Raw genomic sequence first — 24,354 nt, 5'->3', positions numbered from 1 at the left:
ACGTATGCATTAAGATGAAAAACTGTTTACATATCGATAATTGTCTGCAGAATTCCCTGCTTCAGATTCAATTGTTGATCTGCTCTTTGCAAAGGTGTCACAGATTGAAAACAATACAAAACACGTTGTTTTCCACTGCTGATTACTTAGCATGAATTTAAAAAGTGAACACAGTGGGGGTTATTTGCACTTGGAAGTAAAGTCGCTGTAGATCCGAGGGGGACATGCAAGGAAAATAAAAAACAGCATTTTAGCTTGCACATGATTGGATGATAAAATCCAGCAGAGCTTCCACTCATTTCAGTTCTACCCCTTAGATTTAGAGCGACTGCACTTCCATATGTACTTTCAAGTGCACTTGCAGTGCAAAGTGGATTTGTCTTTCATAAATAACCCCCAGTGGGTTTGATTTGCTAAAGGAGTAATGGCTGCTCACTTTACAAAGTGAAAGTTGGTAAACAGGGCAAACTTATGCTCACTTTGAAAATCCAGTCACATGCAAGGGAAATTAAACACAGAAATATGGGCAAAACTTTTTTTTTAATTTGGATAGAGCAAGAAAAGTTTATAACCCCTGTCAGATTTTTTTTTCGCCATCTGTGCCCCATTGCGGAGATTTCCCTTCACTTCCTGTCCCATAGCCAAACAGGAAGTGAGAGAAAATCCCTGCAAAATTAAGGGAATTCCTTGGGGATCCCCAGATCACCAGAACTAGTGTCCCCATTGGATAATTTCCCCTCTATTACTTTTCTGGGGACAACCCAGAATTTGGGATTTTCTTTTGTTTTCACTTTCATACATACACTTGATTGGCAACGCCAGTGGCTCCTGCTGCTATCAATCTATCCAATGAGGACACAAGACAGCGGCTGTGCTTGTCCCACGTCGCTGGAATGATCAGGTTCAGGTAAGAAAAAGGGGGGGTCTGCGGGGGAGCTGCAGCACAAAAGCTTTTTCACCGTAAGGCCCCTTTCACACTGGGGCGGTGGGGGCGTCGGCGGTAAAACGGCGCTATTTTTAGCGCCGCTTTACCATCCTTTTTGCGGCAGTATTCGGCTGCTAGCTGTGCAGTTTTAACCCCCCCTGGTGGCTGAAAAATGGTTAAAACCGCTTGCATAGCACCGCTACAGCCGCGGTATTGCCGCGATATAGCCGCGCTGCCCCATTGATTTCAATGGGCAGGAGCGGTGTAGGAGCAGTGAATACACCGCTCCTTCACTGCTCCAAAGATGCTGTTTGCAGGAGTTTTTTTTCTCTCCTGCCAGCACACCACTTCAGTGTGAAAGCCCTCAGGCTTTCACACTGGAGAAACAGTAGCGGCAGTTTTAGGTCGGTTTGCAGTCGCTATTTTTAGCGCAATAACGCCTGCAAACCGCCCCAGTGTGAAAGGGGCCTAATGCACAGAATGCATTAAGATGAAAAACCATTAGGGTTTACAAACCCTTTATGCTTTAACAATAAAAGCTGGAAGTTGATTGCCTTCTGCACAGAGCTGCACCAGATTTTGCACTGTCCAGTTTTTAGTAAATAGTATCTCAGTATTGCACAACAGTCTGAGATGCTGACTGAAGTGAGTACAGCTTCATCTTATTTACTAAGCAGTCTCAGGGTCACCAGAGTGACCAGACCCGTTATAATCTGACCATACAATCTCTGTATATCAATTTTAGATTTTTCAAAACCATGTAATACGAGGACCTACCTAAATATACAGTCAAGTTGTATCCAATCAGGCAGGGCTTTGCACTGCCTAGTTGTTGGTAGATCTAAAGGAGATTGTAATGTGTGTGGTGAGCTTAAAGAGGAGCTCCAGTCGTTTTTGTGTTTATCAACAGTCAACAGCTACGAAAAGTGTAGCTGCTGACTGTTAATAGACACACACTTACCTATCCCACGGTCCAGCGTCACCTGAACCCTCTGTTCTCTCCCTTTCCACTCCCCGGTGCCGGCATTTCAAATGTGGGAACCCAGGTGTGACAGCTTGTGGCTTCACAGCCGGGTGCGCACTGCAAATGCACGAGACGTGCTGCGCTTGCTGAATGGTCAGGTAATGTTCTAGAACAGTGAAGACCCGTCCATTAGGGGCGCCCGGGCACCACCCCTGCTCTCCTCGCCACCCCCCTATATGGTAATGGATAGATTCATGCATAGCATAGCATGAATCTACCCACGCCCGCTGTGGGCACCCCCTATGCACTGGGTGCATGAATTTCAGCGGCCAGGGTTTTTTTTTAAGCACCTGATTAGAGCCAGAGGCTGTAATAGGCTTTAAAATAGGGTGGGCTCAGGTCACAGAGGATGCCCACCCAGGTGTATTACAACAGCGAATTAATATTTAAACACTGATTCTCAATCCGGCCAATCAGAAGCGGGTGTGAGCCCTGTTTTCCGATTGGCCAAAAAGAGAAGACTCCCGTTTGGGTGCCGAGGAGAAGGGAGGAAATGGAAGCTGCCTTGATGACCAGGAGAATGGGAGGCCGCCGTCGCTGGTGATGGGGTAAGTGCTACCTACCTACCAATCGACCAATGGGGGGGTGGGGTAGTTGGCATACTGTTTGCCGCACCCCAAAAAAAATTTCCAACGGCGGTCACTGTTCTGGGACCTGTGGCGTGTCCCAGAAAACTGCAGGGAGGGAGGAGAACTTCCGGCAAAGTGAGACAAACGGAATTGGGAGCCTGTACCTGTCGTAACTAGGTACCAGCCCCCCCCCAAATAAAATGACATGCTAAATATGGCAGGGGGGTGGAGTGTTTTAAGCGGAACTTCCCCTTTTGGGTGGATGAAGATAAGGATGAGGATGAGGATAAGGAGGTGTCTGATAAAAGATCGTTTAGATACAAGATTATCCTTGGACAAGACATCATTGATTAGAGTCAGCACAATGATTGAAGTGAATGTTCACTTTTCTAAGTGAACATTCATTTAGTAATTGAAACCACATTTTGGAGCTGTCTCAGACTGCTCTGCAGTGCTGAAATTCTGATTTAAATGTAGAAGAATAGGGTTTACTTAAGCAGTAGATAATAAGCTAGCAATATAAAAGTTCACTTAGGTTAGTAAAAGAGTTCTGTATATCCACTGTTGACATCCAATCACGTGCATGGTAAAATCACGCACACTGCTTCACTGTACTCACTAAACTAAATGAACATTCCCATTTCTAAGTGAACGTTCACTGACCTAAGGCCAAAGTTTACTCTGCATGTATTCTGTGTAGTTTGTTCAGTTAGGAGGCTGTATCTAAATACATTTATAACAATGGCTCCTATAGGGCAACTACAGGTTTGGCTGTTATTTTAAATTGTGTGATATACGTGTGATTGTGGTCAGCCAATCAGGTGACGGGTCTCACAACACGGTTCCTAATTAGACGGGAGGAGGATCAGTGTGAGAATATTGAATATTCATTCGCTATGGTCACACAAATGAGTGGGCTCGGAGCGCAGTGCTCTGCACCCCGAGCTCACCCTATTTTGAAGCCTATTAGAGCCTCTGTGCTTCAAACCCCCCCCCCCATAGGAATCAATGCATCTGCCACGCGAATGTAGATTAGGGGGTCAGACGCATGGATAGGGAGGCAGCTCCCGTGCCCCCTAATGGACGGGCCACCATTGGTTAAAATCCTTGCAATGTACATAGATCACCCGGAGGGGAATTTTTAATTTTTTTTGCAAAAGGGAAGTTACCTTTAAAGTGATATTAAAAGCTTTTATTTTTTGTTTAAATAACAAACCAGTTATACTTACCTGCTCTGTGCAAGAAGTTTGCATAGAACAGTCTCGATTCTGCTCTTCTCAGGTCCCTTGTGCTCTGGGCTCTCTATCTTCTTGACAAGTGCCTCCATATCAAGCCACTCGAAGACCCACAGAATGGAGCTTGGTTCCACCCTGCTCCCTCCTTCTTGGCTGTGATTGACAGCAGCAGAAGCCAATACCTCCCGCTGCTGTCCCTCAGCCAATGAGGAGGTATAGACCTAGGAGAGCAGCCGCTCTCTTGCACATCAATGGAGCTCGATCAGGCTCAGGTAAGTAGAGATAAACCCGTGAAGACCACCCCCCCCCCCAACCCCCATATCTGTATATGAAATACTTATACAATAAGTAAATACAATAATTACAATATAAAACAGCTATCAGGTGCAAATGTGAACCCCCCCCAAGTGGACCTATCCTCCTTTCCACTAAAAATCACAGCAGCGTACATCTCTGCATGCTGATATTAAGTCATCTTACATTTATTAGTTAAACAAACATTTTGCTTGTCATTACTAGGCATTTATAAAGGTGTTGCCATTTTTATTATAAGGGGAAGTTCCTCTTTAACCCCTTTACAACAAAGATTTAATGCTCCCTAGGTCTTGGGGATAGAAGAAAAGGTTGCAATACTTACCCTACTTATCCTTCAGCTGCTGGCTCTCTTCTCTTTTCTCCAATTCTCTAAGTTGTGGGTGGCCCCTTGGTGAGAGAGAGAGCTTTAGAGACGAGGCTGCAGGGGATTGATCATATAGATAGTGGGAGACTGCTGGAGTGAGGATAAGCCCACGTTCACAAAGGGCCGATTTGGCATGCGATTTCACATGTCAAATCGTATGCCAAATCGGAGCCTATTTCCGGCAATGGCATCGTCCGAATCGGTGTGACGCCGACTTTGCCGTGCCGCACCCCTTCCCAAAAGTAGTTTCTGTACTACTTTTGGAGTCTTCGGGGGCGATTTCATTAGACATCTGTGCTTGAACCCGCACAGAAGTCTGTCAAATCGCCCCCAAAGTCGGACTGAAATGCCAGGTTGAAATCATAGAGTTCAGCACAATTTCAAACCTGTCCTGAGTGTGAACGAGGGCTTAAGGTAAGTATTACACCTTATTCCTATATTTATAGACCTAACAGGCATTTTACCCTTGTAGTTTAGGAGGGGAGGGGGCAATGCTGGGTTTTTTTTTGGTTTTTTTTGTCCTGCCAGGAGTGAGGCTTTGTTGTCACAATGAAATTTATGCAAACAAATTATGCATTCTCACATTCCATTTTCATTTTTAACCTCCCTGGCGGTATGATTATGTCACATTTTTGCGTCTCAAAGCGGTACAATTATTTTGCATAGAAATTTGGCGTTTTATATTGTAGGCCTGTAATTCTTAGCAATAACACACTTAAATCTGTCCAAACCAGAGTCTAGTAAACAGCCCGGGTGTGATGAAGTTTGAAACACAAAATCATAAATTATAATAACATAAATAAATATAAATAATTATAAAAAATAATAATATAATAATAATAAAATTAATTTCCCCACGATTCACTATTGCTCAATTCTGCAAGAGGTTAAAGGGATAAAAATTCTCAAACAAACTTTAAGTTTGGGCTGTGCAGCATGACACAAAAATCACACATGGGGGTTGATTTACTAAAAGCAAATAGACGCTGTACTTTGCAAAGTGCCGTTGCACTCTGCAAGTGCAATTGCTCCTGAGCTTAGTAAATTAGGAAGAGTTCTGCTGACTTCCATCATTCAATCACGTGGAAGCAAAAATGCTGTTTTTTTTATTTTCCTTGCACGTGATTGGCTATTCTTTGCAAAGTGAAGCTTTACCTCATTTACTAAGATCTGGAGCAACTGCACTTGCAGAGAGCAACTTTGCGAATTGCACAGTCTATTTGCCTTTAGTAAATCAACCCCATATTGTCTGGGACCATGCCTTTCACATACAAGTTGTGCTGCAAATCACATGAAAATGTTCTCTGATGTTTTCCTTTCATCCAAAAATAAACTGAAATATGTGAATTTGTGTATAGCAATCTGCTACTAAATCTACCTAACCACAGTAAATGAAGCCAGACTACACATATTAAGGTTCACAAGTGAAAAACCAATCTATCTTTAAGCCTTACCCCACCCTTCCTGGGGTTAAGGATGGTACAGACTGTAAGACAGAATGGGGATGGTTATAGATGGCCAGATTTAGAATCAATAGGAGACTGGAGGAAGTTTGGAGTGAAGTGACTAGTCTGCCAGGCACAGCCAGGCAGAGCACTGTCAGACTCTTCACAACCTGACTCAGGGGACATTGGGCTCGCTGTAAAAGAATCATTCTCTTTTTCTTGGAAACATGCTACAGCATGCTTGCAGCATTTGTGCAAGTGATAATGACCAATTCCATAACTGATGGATACTGTCAGATTGGTGCAAGCAATTCTCGTATAGGTTGTATTGCTCGCAAAAATCTTAATCCCAAAGGGTCTTTTAATATAGTACTGTATGGGTGATTGTTATGTAGCAAAAGACAAAACTTGTAGCACAGAAAATGACCACCAGGGTGGAAAATGTCTGTATTTCTATATAAAAAAATGCTTGGCAAGGATATGGAAATGTTACCTTCTTTGTGCATTCTGTCATTTAAAAAAAAGACACCATGGGGTTGATTTACTAAAAACTGAAAACCAATCAGCTTCCAAGTATTATTGTCAAAGCTTAACCACTTAAGGCCTGGAAGGATTTGCCCACTTAATGACCAAGCTATTTTTTGCGATATGGCACTGGGTCGCTTTAACTGACAATTGTCGTGCAATGCTGTACCCAAACAAGATTGACGTCCATTTTTTCCCCACAAGTAGAGCTTTCTTTTGGTGGTATTTGATCACCTCTGCAGTTTTTATTCTTTGCATTATAAACAAACAGCGACAATTTTGAAAAAAAAAAAATATTTTTTTTACTTTTTGCTATAATACATATCCAAAAAAAATATAAAAAAACAAATTTATTCATCAGTTTAGGCCGATATATATTCTTCTACATATTTTTGGTAAAAAAAACCCACAATAGGCGTATATTGATTGGTTTGCGCAAAAGTTATCACATCTACAAACTATGGGATAGATTTAGGGACTTTTTTAAATTGTTTTTACTAGTAATGGCGGTGATCTGCGATTTTTAGTGGGATTGCGACATTGCGGCGGACAAATCTGACCCCAAATTACACTTTTTGGTGACCAGTGTCATTATTTAATTGATCAGCGCTGTAAAAATGCACTGATCAATGTAAAAATGACATGGCAGGGAAGGGGTTAACACTAGGGGGCGATCAAGGAGATAAATGTGTTCCCTAGGTGTGTTCTAATTGTAGGGGGGATGGGCTCACTGGGACATGACAGAGATCACTGTTCCCGATCACTGGAAACAGAAGATCTCTGATATGTCCCCTGTCAGAACGGTGATCCACCTTGTTTACACTGGCAAATCCCCGTTCTGTACTAGGCGATCGCAGGTCGTCGGCGGACATCGAGTCCACCCGACCGGTGGGCATGCATCCGCAGCACATGCCCGCCCGCAACTGCGCGAGCCGCCGTACAGGTACGGCGATTCACGCGGCACTGCCAACCTGCCGCAGTAAATGTATGTGAGCTGGTAGGCAAGTGGTTAATTGAACAAGCTGAAGTTAGAAGCTGATTGGCTACCATACACAGCTGCACCAGATTTTGCACTCTCCAGTTTTAGTAAATCAACCTCATGTCACTATAAGGGGTGAAACACTGTTTTAAGAAACAGATACTAACCAGCCCATTAAGTCCAGTGCTGTCCTCCCTGAAAGCCGATTTTTTTTTAGGGCTGCGGAACTCCACTGCTGCCATCTAGGATTTTGGGAGCTATTTGTGATTTCCTGATGATCCAAAGCAAGCTTTCCACTGCACATGTGCAAGATCAAATAGGATACTGGTTCTGAAATCTTAGGTAAAGTGACATTTTCTTAGGAGGCTACAGGCGGGGGGGAGGGGGGTCAGGCCGAGGCAACAGCATCTTAGCCTAAGTGAAGATTGGAGCTGGCCATACATAGATCGAAAATGCAGTGCAGTAGGGATAGGCCGAGATGCGATCCATCTATGGGCAGGCTGGTTGTACCCAAGTGAATCCACTGATCGACTTGGGTACAACCAGCCTGGCAGATTTTTTACATGTGATTACAGCTATATCAGATAGCAGTAATCATTGTGGTCTGCCAACCGGGAATCCTCCCTGCGCCCAAATCCTACCCCTCCCCCCCGCCAGCAGAACACAATAGCACTGCAGGAGGCATTCCACCATCCACACTGACTGTGTGGATGGGGGAATCAAGCAATTTTCATTCCTGCAACCCCTGGTGGAAAGAAAGAAAATCAGATCATCTTTGGGCTGCTTGAGGAAGTGGTAGTGGGTACCTATTAAAAAAGTACTCATCCCCTCCCCCTCCAAAAAAAAAGCTGCAATTTATATAGAGACTGGGGGGTGGAAGACAATAAGAGCAACTTTCATTTTCAAGTGAAGGTCCGCTCTAAATATAGATTTGCTTTGTGGACTTTGTTTATTACAATGTAAAAGTGAGCAGTGTCTCTGCTATCATTTATAACAGCCACTGAAAAGTCAGCAATATGAACTTTATTGTAGTTCGACTACTGAAAGTTGAGCTGTGATTGGTCATTACAGATTTTATTGTAAATCAAAATCTATTTATGTTTACTGGCGGACACGAAAAGTTGAGCTGACATCCACAGCAAGCCTTTCATTTTCTTTTATTCTAATCTGCACTAGAAAATGTTAACTGGAATATGATTGGTTTTGTATGGATAACAAATACACCCTTCATTTCTTTCAGGTTTTAACCATGGGGCACCATGCAACTTAACAGAACTGAACCCTTCTCACATGTGCCACCTCTGCCACCAGGCATGTGCTTTAACAGAAATAGAAAAATAAATATGGTTAATGGTAACTCTATTCTGTGATCAAACTGGTACAGTTTTAAATGAGCAAGGTTTTTTATCTGGCATTGCAGATTACTTCTGGAGAACCAATTTTATCAGGATTTATGGTCATTTGTGCTGCTCCTCCCCAGGGAAATAATGCTTTGATGAATGTAAACCCAGGCAGGGGTCCGCCAAATGCCCCCACTCCCCGGAGAAGAGCACAGCATTGAAGACAAAGAGCAGTCACTGCTCACCCTGCACCCACATTTTACACGCATGAGGGGGCTCATTGCCAGTGTATTATGTACGCATTGATAAAGCATGCTACAAAAAAGTACTGTATTAATTGCATCTCATTTTTATGAACAGTATTGTATGCAAATACTGAGCCAGACTTGTGTACTTCTCATCCCCTTCATTCTGCCACACAACAAAAGTGATGCAATAGTGTGGACTCCATGTTTTCATTTTTTTCTTTTTAAGCAAAGAACTGTTAAAGTGCAAAACTCAAAAAATCCTTCGATATAGCACTGGTGTTCTAAATCTGGCATTTATATACAGGAGGGTAATTGTGTGTGCCTGCTTGCCCCCCTCTCCTGCCAGCCTTCACACACAGTCTCCCCTGCTTGCCATTGAGATATGAAATCAGCCATGGGAAGCTCTTTATTTGCAATCTCTTTGTTCCCTTTGGCAGGCCAGGTCGCTGGATGCTCTCTCCCTATTGAATCTCCCAGCAACAGAATACACAGTGCACAGACCTGCCTGTTCAGCTCACAAGCCCACTCTAAGCTTTGTCAGTGGAGGAGACCTCTGTGTATTCAAACACACCACAAAAGTTAGTGAGATACCCCCTCCCCAGCAAACGACATATACACCAAGTGACTTCACATACTGCCAGGACAGAGGTGGTGATTTACTAAAGGAATCACAGATTTTGTGTGCTTTTTTTTTTTTTCAAACATTCAGCATAGGTAAGAGTTAAAACAAATTCATGTGAAGCAGATGCTTGATGGCATGGGAGGTTCATCAGCCCAGTGTAAAAATGACTTCTTTAGTAAACCAACACCCATAATTTTATGTGACCAGGCCTAGATCTTTGATTTATGTCATGTATTTAATATTGTGTATCTTTCTCTATAGTTATCTATTGCAATTTTTATTAGAAGGCTCTTTTTGCTAATCTCCAAATACTCCAAATAAAGAATATACTCAGGGTCCAAAATGAGGTACATTGACTAATATCCAACAACAACATTGATTTGATAAAGTGGATCCACATAGAACTGCTAAGGCCTTATATATTATTATTATTATTATTATTATTATTATTATTATTAAAGGTACTTATATAGCGCTGTCAATTTACGCAGCTCTTTACATATACATCGTACATTCGCATCAGTCCCTTGCCTCAACGAGCTTACAATCTAAGGTTTCTAACTCACATTCATTTACTAAGGCCAATTTAGACAGATCTCATTTAGGATATCAATATAGGCATCTAAGGAAAAAAAATACATAGGCTTTGTTTAGCTTTTATATAAAATGGTGCATTTAGGTAAGGAAAACTGATAGTTAACTCTAATATTAAATAATAAAGGTTAAACAGTTATATTGTTACTACAGGGCAGTCAAGGTGCCTCCAGCTGGAGTACTTCTACCGCCAGCAAATTCATTACAGTATGTAGTGTGGTGAGAAATGCATTGGAAGCCGTGTATTCACTCCTCCAGGGGGAAAGTCTATTAATCGTGTGTGGAGAGGCTGGTTTCCAATCAATCATTTAGTGTGTGTGCTGGGAGCCTGGCTGTTTCTGGCTTTTACCATAGCCACATCCACAGAAAAAAAAAAGCATCTAAAAACTGGTCACTTAGACTGTCTGTGTAACTAGGCACATAATAAATATAATACACCTATATACAAGAAATATATACAGTATGTATTTATAGAAATCGTATTCATTATAATATCAGCGTATAGACTTGTGGCCTATGAAACAGATAAAAAGATAACATTTTGATAAGACTCAGTTACCATTTTTATAGAAAAACACATAGCTCCATATGTTTAGTTAAATCATGTATGCCTGGTAGAAGTGCCAAAAACAACATACCAGGGGCTAACCAACCTAGTGTGTAAAACACATATAATATCTATTATAAACCAGCAAAAGGGACACATAGCAGACATACCATTGGGGTTGATTTACTTAAAATGAGAAGTGCAAAATCTGGTGCAGCTCTGCATAGAAACCAATCAGCTTCCATGTTTTTTTTTTTTTTGTCAAAGTTTAATTGAACAAGCTGAAGTTAGAAGCTGATTGGCTACCATGCACAGCTGCACCAGATTTTGCACTCTCCAGTTTTAGTAAATCATCCCCATTGTTTTTTTACTGCACCACCTATGACAACACTAAGTAAGCCATTATTACTAATATATTCCATTATAAACAATAAAGGAGATATAAGGGTTGATTTACTAAAACTCGAGCGTGCAAAATCTGGTGCAGCTATGCATGGTAGCCAATCAGCTTCTAACTTCAGCTTGTTCAGTTAAAAAAAAAAACTTGGAAGCTGATTGGTTTCTATGCAGAGCTGCACCAGATTTTGCACTCCAGTTTTAGTAAATCAACCCCCAAAAGGTTACTGCCCAGCAGTCTGATATGTTGCCATTTCTTTTGTGGTCGTGAAATGCAATCACCAATTTGATTAATTTGTTTAGCCCCAACCAGGGTTCTGTGAAACCCTAGAGTTCCATAAAAAAGAAAGAAGGACGGCGCCCTCTAAGTGCAGCATGTATGTTAAAAATATTTATTACAATAGATAAAAACACCCACATTTGAGTTGCTAAAAACCAGCATGTAAAGTAGTTTCATCTGTGTGCTCTCGGGGGATGTGGGTGTCACGGGCCAGTGGGGGGGTTCCTGGGATGTGAGTTCTGTGACCTGGGTCCTGGTAGCTGTTCCGGTGGTGCCGAGGGTCCTCAGAGCCTCCGGGTGGCCAGGATGTCGGTCATGGATCCTCCGTGGAGCGCCGTGCTGACCTGCGTCTTCACTTCCTGGAGCGGGGTGAGGCGGGCGGTGCTTCGTGTTCGGAGCATGCGTGCTCCTTCATCAGGCTATGCTAACCCCCAACCCACCCCCTTCCTCCCCCACCATTTTTAGTTATATGTACTCGGCTACCTCCATTGTGCGCCATATTAACCCCTTGATCGTTTATTTAAACCCTAGAGTTCCTCCTGAGGTTTCTAGGGGTTCCTTAAGCTGGGGACTATTGACCTCTAATGATGGTGCCTGCAAAGTTCATCAAAGATCATCTGTAAGGGTGGCTGCCAGACCACCACTCTAAGGGGGCATTCTTCCAGGTGGACTCCCAATGAATTGGTTCTACCAGGGGTTCCCTGAGACCTAGAAATATGTTTAAAGATTCCTTTGGTATTAAAAGGTTGAGAAAGGTTGCTTTAGTGCCGGTTCACACTAGTGCGCTCTGCGAGATAGCATTTGATTGGCACCGCACTGTAGAGCAAATCACATGCGATGTCTGTGCGATGCCATTTCAGCCATACAGATAGTATGGCTGATATCGCTTCGCATTTGGACCAAACTCGTACAGGACCCTTTTTTTTGGTCCGCACCAGAATCGGATCGCATGAGTATTCACACCCATGCAACTGTCAGTTCGCAGTGCGATATGCGAGCTGAAATGAGGGTGCCATTAACATTGTATTGACACTCCCAGCAGTTTGCATATGGTAACCTGCAGTGGATTCGCAAATCAGAAGTGATGTCAAGTGTTGTAGTGTATTTCTATTGTATTTTCGGATCATGACTGTACTGATTAAACGAAAATTGTACGATTTGGTATCATTCGAGAAAAATTTTTGTGTTTGTCCGATGGGATAATATCAGATGAAGTGTCGTGATCAGCTCTCGAAAGCTCTGTACTAACGATCCGATTACCATACGATCGCTTTGAAAGCAGTCTTTTTTGTTTGATTTTCAGATTGTGTGTACGGGCCATTAGACAGTAATTTGAGTTTTCTTCCAGTACTCTCTGCACTGGGGGAACTAAAACTTTACTAAAACTGGTGCACATGGAATATGGTGCAGCTGTCCATATTAACCAATCAGCTTCCAGATTGCACTGTCAAAGCTTAATTGAACAAGCTTAAGTCAGACACTGATTGGTTACTATACACCGCTGCACCAGATTCTGTGTGCACCAGTTTTAGTAAATCTCCCCCACTGCATCTTTTCATTTTTCATGTGAGCCCATTTTGTGTCATTTAATAACCATATTTGAGGACAGGCAAATATCTTATAGATAAGTGTTCCTCAAGTCCCAAAAACCTGCCATAAGTGTTTGTTTTTAGATGTCTTTATGGACTCATTGGTGAGATCATAAGTGTTCTGCTACAGAGGTTAGTAGTTTATGCAGGAGTGTTCCTGTCTAGTAATAGGAACAACATGCACCATTAGTAGTCCTTGGGGACTGAAGTTCAGCATCACTGATATAGACTTAGCTTCCTGTATTAAAAGGATGGAGAATATTCACATTTTATATTGAACTAGTTACATGTGACAATAATGTAAAGCTGACTGAGCATGGTAGATTTCATATTGAATGTCTTTCTAAAGCCTTATTTTTAATCTTCAATGCTTCAGCAGAAATTTGCATAGATGCTGTGTAGATATGGAACCCTCAACACAGCTCTTTACCTGGACTGCAGACAAAGTATTCAAGATGGCTGTTCCCAGAATAAATTCATTATCACAAGATACCAATTGTTCAGAAACTGGGGGGGGGGGGGGATGGGTTGATTTACTAAAACTAAAGAGTGCAAAATCTGATGCAGCTCTGTATAGAAACTAATCAGCTTCCAGGGTTTTGTTTTGTCAAAGCTTCATTGAACAAGCTGAATTTAGAAGCTGATTGGCTACCATGCACAGCTGCACCAGATTTTGCATTTTCCAGTCTTAGTAAATCAACCCCTGGGCCGGTTCCCACTGGTGTGATGTCCAACATCGGATGTGATTCGCACCGCTCTGAAAATCACATGCGATCTCTGTGAGATGCGATTTCAGCCATACAGATAGTATGGCTGAATTTGCATTGCATTCAGACCAAACTCGCACAGGACCCTTTTTTTGGTCCACAGCAAAATCGGATCGCATGGGTGTGAACACCTAATGCAATCCAATTCCTGTCCAAATTTGCAGTTCGCACTGCGATATGCGAACTGATTGGGGGTGTCATTAACTTTCAATTGACACTCCCAGCAGTTCGCATAGGGCAGTGTGAACTGTCTGCGGGAGACGTTCGATGCAGGAACCCACAGTGGATTTGCAGGTTTCCCGCATCGCTGCAGTGTGAACCGGGCCTATACTCAATGAAAATGGCTTGATTTGATTCGTAAAGTGCTGCTTTTTTTCTTGGTGACAGATTGAAGGATACATTCAAACCTTGATGTTACTGTGCATTATACTACATTTCCACACTGCCTGCAAACCTCATAATGTGTTTTATACCATTTTTAATGGTGTAGTACATATATACATGATATCATGTGATTTTGTTTTCATTTTTTACATGTACCAGTTTACCTGCTGCTTCCTGCAGCTGCATCTTCCATAGAGATGAATGGCAGGGAGCATGTAAAATGCACTAAAATGCACTAAACTTGCATTTTAATATGAGCAACAGCATATAAAAAGCAAGGTGTGCTCTCCATCCCAGAAAACACATACAAAACATGCGTGTATAACAGTCACTTACATAGCAATACATACAAACCACAATTTTGAATGAGTGTTTTTGGAATGCTTTTGTTTTTAAGCATAAAGGTCTGAACAAGGCTTTAGATAAAAGAAAACACTTTTATAAATTGTTTTATATGTGTTTTTGCATTTTAAGAAATCATGTTCCTACATTCACACAACGCTGTGCTTTTATAGGATGATCTAAAAACAGAAAGACCACTGATGATTAAATACAGCATTATAAACTATATTGTTACTGCCTGTCACTGTGGGGTTGATTTACTAACTGAATAGTGCAAAATCTGGTGCAGCTCTGCCTAGAAATCAGCTTTCATATTTTTTTTCCAAAGCTTAATTGAAAAAGGTGAAGTTAGAAGCTGATTGGCTATCATGCACAGATGCACCAGATTTAGCACTCTCTACTTTTAGTAAACCAACCCCAGAAACAGGCCACACCCACTAAACTAAGTTACCGCTGTGCATGACTTACAAATGAAATCCATAAGAGGCCACGTGTGATGACTTTGTACTGGCCACTTAGGCTGTCTGTGTTATGCTGGCCATACACTATATGAAAAGTGGCCAAAGCCATTTTTGAAAGACGAACATTTGGCCGTGAGAGCAAACGATAGTGCCATCATGTAATGAGCGATAAATTGTTCAGTGGACATAAATGAATCCATTTTTTGTTCATTTTTTTACATATACCTAGTGCAAACAGTTCGGACGGGAAGCACATTAACCTTTCAATTTATCGTTCACTCGGCAGAAAATTTCCAAACTTGTCCTTCGTTTTTTCGGCTCAAAAACGTCCCAGCGATTTTCGATTTTGTCCCCATTAACTGGCCGAAAAACTAACAAACTGGCCAAATGACCAAATTTCGGTCTATTTTTCGTATAGTGTATGGCCAGCATAACTAGGCACATAATAACTATAATAAACCTATATACAAGAAACATATACAGTATGTATTTATAGAAATCTTATTCACTATAATATCAGGGTATTAACGTGTGGCCTGTGAAACAGATAAAAAGATAACATTTTGATAAAACTCAGTTACCATTTTTTATAGAAAACACATTGAGGATTATTTACTAAAACTGGAGTGTGCTAAATATGCTGCAGCACTGCATAGAAACCAATCAGCTTCCAGGTTTTATTGGCAAAGCTTAATTGAACAAGTGAAAGTTAAAAGCTGATTGGCTACCATGCACAGCTGCACCAGATTCTGAGTGCACCAGTTTTAGTAAATCTCACCCATAGCTCCATATGTTTAGTTAAAGCATGTATGCCTGGTAGAAGTGCCAAAAACAACATACCAGGGGCTAACCAACCTAGTGTGTAAAACACATATAATATCTATTAGAAACCAGCAAAAGGGACACATAGCAGACATACCATTGGGGTTGATTTACTTAAACTGAAAAGTGCAAAATCGGGTGCAGCTCTGCATAGAAACCAATCAGCTTCCAGGTTTTGTTTTTGTTTTTTGTCAAAGCTTAATTGAACAAGCTAAAGTTAGAAGCTGATTGGCTACCATGCACAGCTGCACCAGATTTTGCACTTTCTAGTTTTAGTAAATCAACCTAAGAATCAGGCCACACCCACTAAAACTGAGCTGCCACTAGAGCCCACGCTGTTTTTCACTAGACAAAGCCACCAATACTGTTCACCTTTTCACCACAACTCCTAAACCACGTCTCTGCTGTTAGCTTAACCACTCTATAAAGTGAATTGGGCTTTTCTAATATGGACTGAAAAATGCAGTGCTACACTAGAAAATACAGAAGTAATATACCTAACATCCTGAAGCAAGTGGGATCTTGAATTAAAAACTGACTATTTTACATGCCCTATTTACTAAGAAATAGAGATGATTTATAATATCTGGAGGAGTGAAAACTAGAGAAAAATTTCTTTATATATCTATATATTTTATATTTCAAGTGGAGCAAGGATTGTAGCTGGTTGCTACAGGGGGAAACATCCCCACTTTTACACTAGTTTCCATTGTAAGGAGTTGTTTTAGTTCACCAGGCAGCAGAATTGTCTCTCACTATGTACAAGCTCTACTGACAGTGAACTGAGTCCCCACCATGCTAGACACTTGGAGAAAAAAAAAAGAAAAGATAAATGGATCCCCTCTTTCACTAGATTAATTATTAGACACTGAACTGAACCTCCAATATTTCATCCTAACAGCTAATGCACATCCTCTAGAGGGAACACAATTGTAATCTGTTCACCATTTCAACCAATAAACAGAAGTTTGTATACTGGAAAAGTTACCTCTTTGTTGTCCTGTGTTGGAAGAGGTGTGTGTACTTTTTTAATTGTGTCAATTTCTAGCAAATAATATGGAATTGGTGCAGATGCTAGATTATTATTTGTTACTATTGTGGTCATCCCTGACTGCAGTTTTACAAGGATATTCTATTAGAGAAGTGTAGCAATACAACATAGATTTATGCTTGCTTGGGCGAGTACATTATGGAAGCTGGCCACCTCACTGCATTGAATGATCATATAGGGCTGAAGGATAGGGTACAGAGACCTAACATTGCTCTCATCTTTCAACCTGTCCTGGAGCATGCAAACTAATGGGACGTAGCAAGTCGTAACTTTGTTAAAGAGCATACGTTGTGCAGCAATAGCATGTTAATGCAATACACTGTTATTCCAGGGGCGAATTGTCTCTCAGCAGGAATTCTGCAGCAGCCTAATGGGGTGTACCAATACATAACTTTGTTAGAGAATAAATTGGACTGAATTAGATGATAGTGCAAAAAAAGGCTATTATCCCAGTAGTGCATTGGTTGTGTGATATTGTGTCTCCTATGTGCTAATCAGCATGCTAGGAGTTAACTGTGCTAGACACTGTTCTTTATAGAAGCCTTGCAGGCAAGGGATCTAGGTTTCTTTTGTAGGCATATGTCAAATGCACTGGTATAAAGTAAAATCATAAAATGTGGTGCATGTAAAAAAAATGAATGTACATAGAAATAATGAGTGGACTGTAGACTGTGCTAATTGATTAATTTGTAAGAACGAAGCAGGTGCAGCATGCAACAAATAAATTCGATATAGCAATAGATAATGTTAATTAGTGAGCCAGTTGTTAAACAGCTATTTGATTGACTGTCAGTGAAATAAAGCCATAAAATACAGTGAAGCTCATACTGGTAACTTTTACATGGATGAGACGTCAAGCCTTGCTCTTATAAACAAGATTTATGGGGAGTTCGAGCTCAGGACCCTGTTGTTCCAAGTCTTCTCCTGCTAAGTCTGCTAACAAGTTTGTTAAACTTTTTTTTTTACTGTACTTGCTACAATAAGTTTACCAATTCAAGGAACCGAGCCAAGGGGCTGCTTAATATTCCATCATTTACTAGCTGTGTTTAGGAAACTACCATGATCAATTAAATAGCCAATAAACAGCTATACAGCGTTCACATACCATCATGTGGTTTTTATCTACAAGCTTTATTCTGTGCTATTGTATCTAGATTTTTTTATTTTTATTGTTCATAGATTTTTCAAAAATTGCTTTTTACTAATTGGATTTCATTTTGATACTATGCTACTTTAGTAACATTTTGAATTGCTTGTTGGTAGATTTTATTTATATTTGGGTATATTTTATTGTTTATAATTGTGTACATTTTACTATTTATACTTGGGTATATTTTATTACTGAATGATAATTGTTGCCACCTATTTTTTTTATTATTATTTAAAAAAGTATACCAGTAAACTGTTAAAATCAACAATTAATATACAGTAAAAAAAAAGTTATAATTTTTACTCTGCACACAAACATTATTTCATTTTTTTTACATTCTATTGTTATGATTTATGTATGCATTTCTATTATTATAAGAACAACTGTTTTGTTATTGGTAAAATCCTTAAAAAAAAAAAAAAGTTTAGCACATCTTTCAGCTACTTTTTTTTTCAATTCGGGTCCCCTCCATCTGACCATGGCAAAGTGTTAAAAGGTTAGGAACCAGAAATTGTAAGATAAATAAATTCATTCAAACCCTAAGCGAGTTTGCACTTGAGTCGGTATTCAAGAATAAAAAAAAAAAACATGACAGCAGATTATTTGATAAAATATACCCTGATCCAGGATGGGGTTAATGTCGGCCGAAAAAGCAGAAAATAAAGTGATATATTGCTGTAGCCGGCAACTTAACAATAAGCGAATAGATAAGTTTAGTTGCCTGTGTATATTTACTCACCAGCTGCGCCCCCTGCTGGACACTACATATCATCCGTTATTTAAGGAACACTTCAAAAGTTTATTTTGCTCAGCAAACCGTATCACATAAAATTAAGAACAGCTTATAAAATTACCTGGTGCGTTTTAAAAGTAAGGAGGGAAGGAAAAAAAATAATAAAAGAAACCCAACAGAAAAATAAAGCTGGTTGCAGCAAGTTAAAGTCTTTTTTTTTCTGCTGTCTGCTCCCTGAGGCTGATTCAAAGCTCAGCCCTTTTATCTAAAGCCCAGTGCACAAATATATAGCTTAATGTGGCTAGTGTTCCTCCTTTTCTTTTCCTCTCTATGGCAACCAGTATGCTTTGCTCAGAAATGTTCCCTGTCAGGAAAACAAATGATCTTCAGGGAGCTGCTGTATCTGGCATCTGTTGCAATGGGGCACACAGAGTTAATCTCTCTTAAAGAGATCCTGTAAGGAGAGCAGGAGAGAGGGGGATTAGATCACCCCCCCCCCCCCCCCAATACCCCTTTGCCTTTGCTTCCTGTAAGTTTACCACTTCAGTCTAAACTTCAATACTCCACAATGGCTAGGGTACAATAGAAACTTTTTTTTTTTTAATAAAAAATAAATAAATACTCCAAGCAGGCAACAAGTCTACTGTCCATTGGTAAATGATCACATCATTGACAGCTATCTACATGCAATGAAACAAAGCAAGCAAATCAATGAATCATGGCAAGTGGCAGGTCTGCTAAATGCAATGAACAGGCTACATTTCATTTTAAAGCACTGCTTAAAATATATATATATATATATATATATATATATATATATATATATATATATATATATATATATATATATATATATGGGAAGGCCTGTGCAGTATAAAGGAATAAGCATGCAGCATGTAATCTTATTACTACTGATTCTTCTTTTTTTTTCTATTTTTTCTGAATTTTGACATGGAGGCACCAGGAGATAAATCCCAGCTCTGTATCGGTTTACTAAACAGCAGAGTCATTTCCAGCAGAGGCATTTTAGAAGCAGGCTGTCACAATAGAAGAGAACCGTGTCTTTCTCTGCCAGACCCCCCCCCCCCCAACACACAAAGACAGGGCACCCCAATATTATCAATGGAGGATTCAGTCTATAACACAGCACATCTCTAATCCCCTCTATTCTCAGCTCCAGGATTTAGGCGATCATCTACTAGAAGAACACAGAAACCGCAGCTCTCTAGTAATAAGCTACAAAATGATACAAAGATCTAATAAAGAAAACAAACAAAATCATAGCACGATCTAAAAGAAAAGAAAAAAAGCAAAACAAATTCATTGTAGCAAAACACATCAGCCTGTCGTTTCAGCGATCACAGAGGAAAAAGAAAACGATACTCACCACCCAGCTAAATATCCCGACAATACAAAAACAATGATTTAAAATATATAGAAAGCTGATTTTTGTAGTTTTAATGGGTGACCCTGGAAAAAAAAAAGAAGGCATTAATGGGAAGTGCATGGAAGCAAGCCTGTGCAGGTCCCCCTTTGCACTGACTCCTCTAAGACAAGCTCTCTACTAGTCTATTATTTCACCAAAATATATGAAAATTTATGCAAATGAAAATCAGCACTAACTGTTCTCTCCTTGTTATACTTTAGGTTGTTTTTTTTTCCTCTCTAGACAAAACAATCGCATTGTATAAAGCAGGGGGTGGGTAGGAGAGGAGGGATTGAAAAAAAAAAAACTACTTCCAAACAAGTATATATTAGTGGTTACAGGGTTGCATCTTTATTTTTTATTTATTTTTTTTCTTGTGTTATGTATACATCTTTTCCCCTCCTGGTTATCTTGGAGGTGGAAAGTAGATATGTTTGCTAAGAAGCTATCACGTTGCATCGGGCCACCTGAGACGTCTTTTGAAAGCTTGTACTGTGAAATTCATAGCAGTAATTTAGACAAAATCCTCACTGTATATTAATGAAAGCCGGCCCCATGGCACGGTTCCTATCCTCCCCATTCAGTGTAAACAAAACCACGAGACTCGCTCGCTTTTTTGAGCCGGATCCAAGCAAAATCGGCTGGAAAGGAAAACATGGGGTTCTGGCAGTGACTATTTAACCGCCTGCACCTGGAGATCTCAGCTCCATTCAATGCGATCTGTGTTATATCTCTTCTACATAGAGAAAGAGTGGAGCCCTGGAAGGACACGGGGGAACAACTACTCGTTGTGTGCAGATTTCATGCTACAATTGCGCTTTACATGTGTTCCAATGTCGGACGGATTTTTTCTCCCCTTTCTTTATGTTTTTATTTTTTATCATTATTTTTTTTATTTTTTTTTTTGGATTGTGTAGTATAGGTGGGCAGAGCTCACTGCCATTAATGTTCAGCTCACTCATGGATTGCAGAGTAGCTGGGATACTGATGGAAAAGAGCTCAGCCACACACACACACACACATAAACACACTATATAAATAAACACACACATAAACACACTATATATAAATACACACACATAAGCACACTATGTAAATAAACACAAACATACTATATGTATATATGTACACACACAAACACACTATATATATCTACACACACATACACATAAACACACTATATAAATAAACACACACACACACACTATATATAAATACACACACTATATAAATAAACACAAACACACTATATATATATGTACACACATAAACACACTATATATATATATATATATATATATATATATATATATATATATATATATATATACACACAAACACACTATAGATGTACATACACATAAACACACTATATACACACACACACACACATAAACACACTATACACACTACACACACACACACACACACACACACACACACTGGGACACAGCACATAGACAAGAAGGAAAGGCAGGGGGTGACTGCCAAATGCAAGCAACCTCCCCACATATACAACATCCAATCAGCAGGGACAGGAGTGGGGACTTACATTGTGTGTGTGGCATCATCAGGGACAGGAGTGTGGACTTACATTGTGTGTGTAGCATCATCAGGGACAGGAGTGGGGACTTATATGTGTGTGTCTAGCATCTTTAGAGTCAGGAGTGAGTTCTTGAATCTGTGTGTATGTGTAGCATCATCAGGGACAGGAGTGGGGACTTATATGTGTGCGTCTAGCATCTTTAGAGTCAGGAGTGAGTTCTTAAATCTGTGTGTATGTGTAGCATCAGCAGGGACAGGATTGATCATTTGAATATGTCAATGCAATATCATTAGGGACAGTAGTGGGGACTTATACTGTAACATCAATAGGGGCAGGAGTGGGGATTTATATCTGTGTGTGTAAGGTCAGCAGGCACAGGAGTAGGGACTTATATTGTGTATGTAACATCAATAGGGATAGGAGTGGGGACGTATATCTATGTGTAACATCAGCAGTGGCAGGAGTGGGGACTTATATTGTGTATCTAGACAAGAGTGGGGACAGGGGTGTGTCTAGTATCTATAGAGTCAGAAGTGAACTTGAATCTGTGTGTCTAGAATCTTTATAGTCAGGAGTGGGGACTTTCATCAGTATGTGTAACATCAACAAGGACAGGAATAGGGACCTAGATTTTGTGTAACATCAGCAGGGACAGGAGTGGGGACTTGATTTGTGTGTAACATAAGCAGGGATAGGAGTGGGGACTTATATCTGTGTGTCTAGCATCTTTAGAGTCAGGAGTGGGGACTTATATCTAGAATCTTTAGAGTCAGGAGTGGGGACTTATATCTAGAATCTTTAGAGTCAGGAGTGGGGACTTATATCTAGAATCTTTAGAGTCAGGAGTGGGGACTTATATCTAGCATCTTTAGAGTCAGGAGTGGGAACTTATATCTAGAATCTTTAGAGTCAGGAGTGGGGACTTGAATCTGTGTGTGTCTGGTATCAACAAAGACAGGAGTGATCATTTGAATCTGTCCATGCAGTATCAACAGGGACAGGAGTGGGGACTTATATCTACAGGGCTGGTGCAACGACTTTTGACACCCTAGGTGAAACCTCATTTTGCTGCACCCCCCCCCCCTCCACCCCTGACTCCACCCCCCCTTTATCCTGCCCATGTATACCCCACCTTTTTAATGAAGCACTCATCAAATGTAACCTCACCAGCGCCCATCAAATGCAGCCTCACCAGCGCCCATCAAATGCAGCCTCACCAGCGCCTATTATTGCAGCCTCACCAGCACCCATCAATGTAGCCTACTAGTGCCCATCAATGAATGTTTGCTTATTTCCATCCATTCGGGAGTCAGGACACAGTCCTCCGCCGCCATTGTGCCTCTGACACTATGTGCGAATGGAGTGGTGGCTGCCTGCTGATGCTGAGACTTAGTTGCTTGTTGCAGAGAATAAAGAGTAGGAACATCAGTGGCTGGGCTCACCTAGGCAGCAGTGTGCCCTAATTTGCCTAGCACTGGCCCTGTGTGTGTCACCTCAGCAGGGACAGGAGTGGGGACTTAATCTGTGTGTAACAACAACAGGGACAGGAGTGGGGACTTTTGTGTGTGTAACATAAGCAGGGACAGGAGTGGGGACTTTTACTGTGTATGTAACATCAATAGGGACAGGAGTGGGGACTTATATATGTTTGTCTAGCATCTTTAGAGTCAGGAGTGGGCACTTGAATCTGTGTGTGTAACATCAGCAGGGACAGGAGTGAGGACTTTGTGTGTGTATCAGCAGGAACAGGAGTGGGGGCCTAAATTGTGTGTGTAGCACTAATAGAAACAGGAGTGGGGACCTACAGTATATTATGTGTGCAGCATCAACAGGGACATGAGTGAGGACTTAAATCTGTGCAGTGTACCATTAACAAGGACAGGAGTGTAGACATGTAATTCTGTGTGTAGAATCAAGAAGTATAGTAGCAGGGGCTCATATGGTGTGTGAAGCACCATCTATGACTTTTATGTGTGTGGCATCAAAAGGAGAGTAGTGGGAATTTATTTTTAGGTTTGTAGCATCAACAGGGACAGGAGTGGGGACTTATACCGTCTGCTTATGTTCCATTATCAAGGACATACAGGGGCTGGAGTAGGGACTTATGTGTGTGTGTAGCTTCAACTGGGATAGTAGCGGGGACTGACCTACAGGGACAAGAGTATGATTTATATGCCCTGTTTATATCCCTTTAACATGGACTTACATGGGCAGGAGTGGAGTCCAATCTATACCTGTACTATCAACTGGGTCCTACCAGAACAGGAGTGGGAACCTATATCGGAGTGTGTATCAACAAGGGAACTACATGGGACATGATTGTAAGTTAGGTTTGTATGTGTAGCATCAACATGGACCTAAAGGGACAGAAGTGTGTGTGTGTGTGGTATGTTTTTGTGTGGCTTGTGTTTATGTTGCATTTAGGGGTATATTTATAATGGTATGCTTTTTGTGTGTGATGTGCGTGTTTAATATCAACAGCAAACTATATCAAGAAGTGAGGTGTGTGTTTTGAATTGGCTGGCCACAGAGAGCTAAGGGAGAGGGATGTGTTTATATTGTATATGTGAGTGTGTTCAGCATCAGCAGGGAATCTATATGTAGAAGGGGAGTGTGTGTAGCTAGAAGTGTAGGCTGATATATTGATATATATATATATATATTCATAGACCAGG

The 24,354-nt window shown here is 40.8% G+C and overlaps 1 long non-coding RNA gene across 1 annotated transcript in view; it reads right to left on the bottom strand.

The window, feature by feature from the left end:
• The window catches only part of LOC141127889 (uncharacterized), an 88,116-nt gene extending 65,365 nt beyond the window's left edge, over positions 1-22,751 (bottom strand). The window contains exon 1 of the long non-coding RNA XR_012241604.1: positions 20,095-22,751. This is a non-coding gene — a long non-coding RNA (uncharacterized lncRNA). The remainder of the gene's footprint in view (positions 1-20,094) is intronic.
• Positions 22,752-24,354: the final 1,603 nt, after the last annotated feature.

Source organism: Aquarana catesbeiana, linkage group LG02 (genome assembly GCF_042186555.1).
Source record: "Aquarana catesbeiana isolate 2022-GZ linkage group LG02, ASM4218655v1, whole genome shotgun sequence".
NCBI classification, from domain to species: Eukaryota; Metazoa; Chordata; class Amphibia; order Anura; family Ranidae; genus Aquarana; species Aquarana catesbeiana.
Note: the sequence above shows the minus strand (reverse complement) of the source record. Positions and strands in the feature narration are given on the sequence as shown.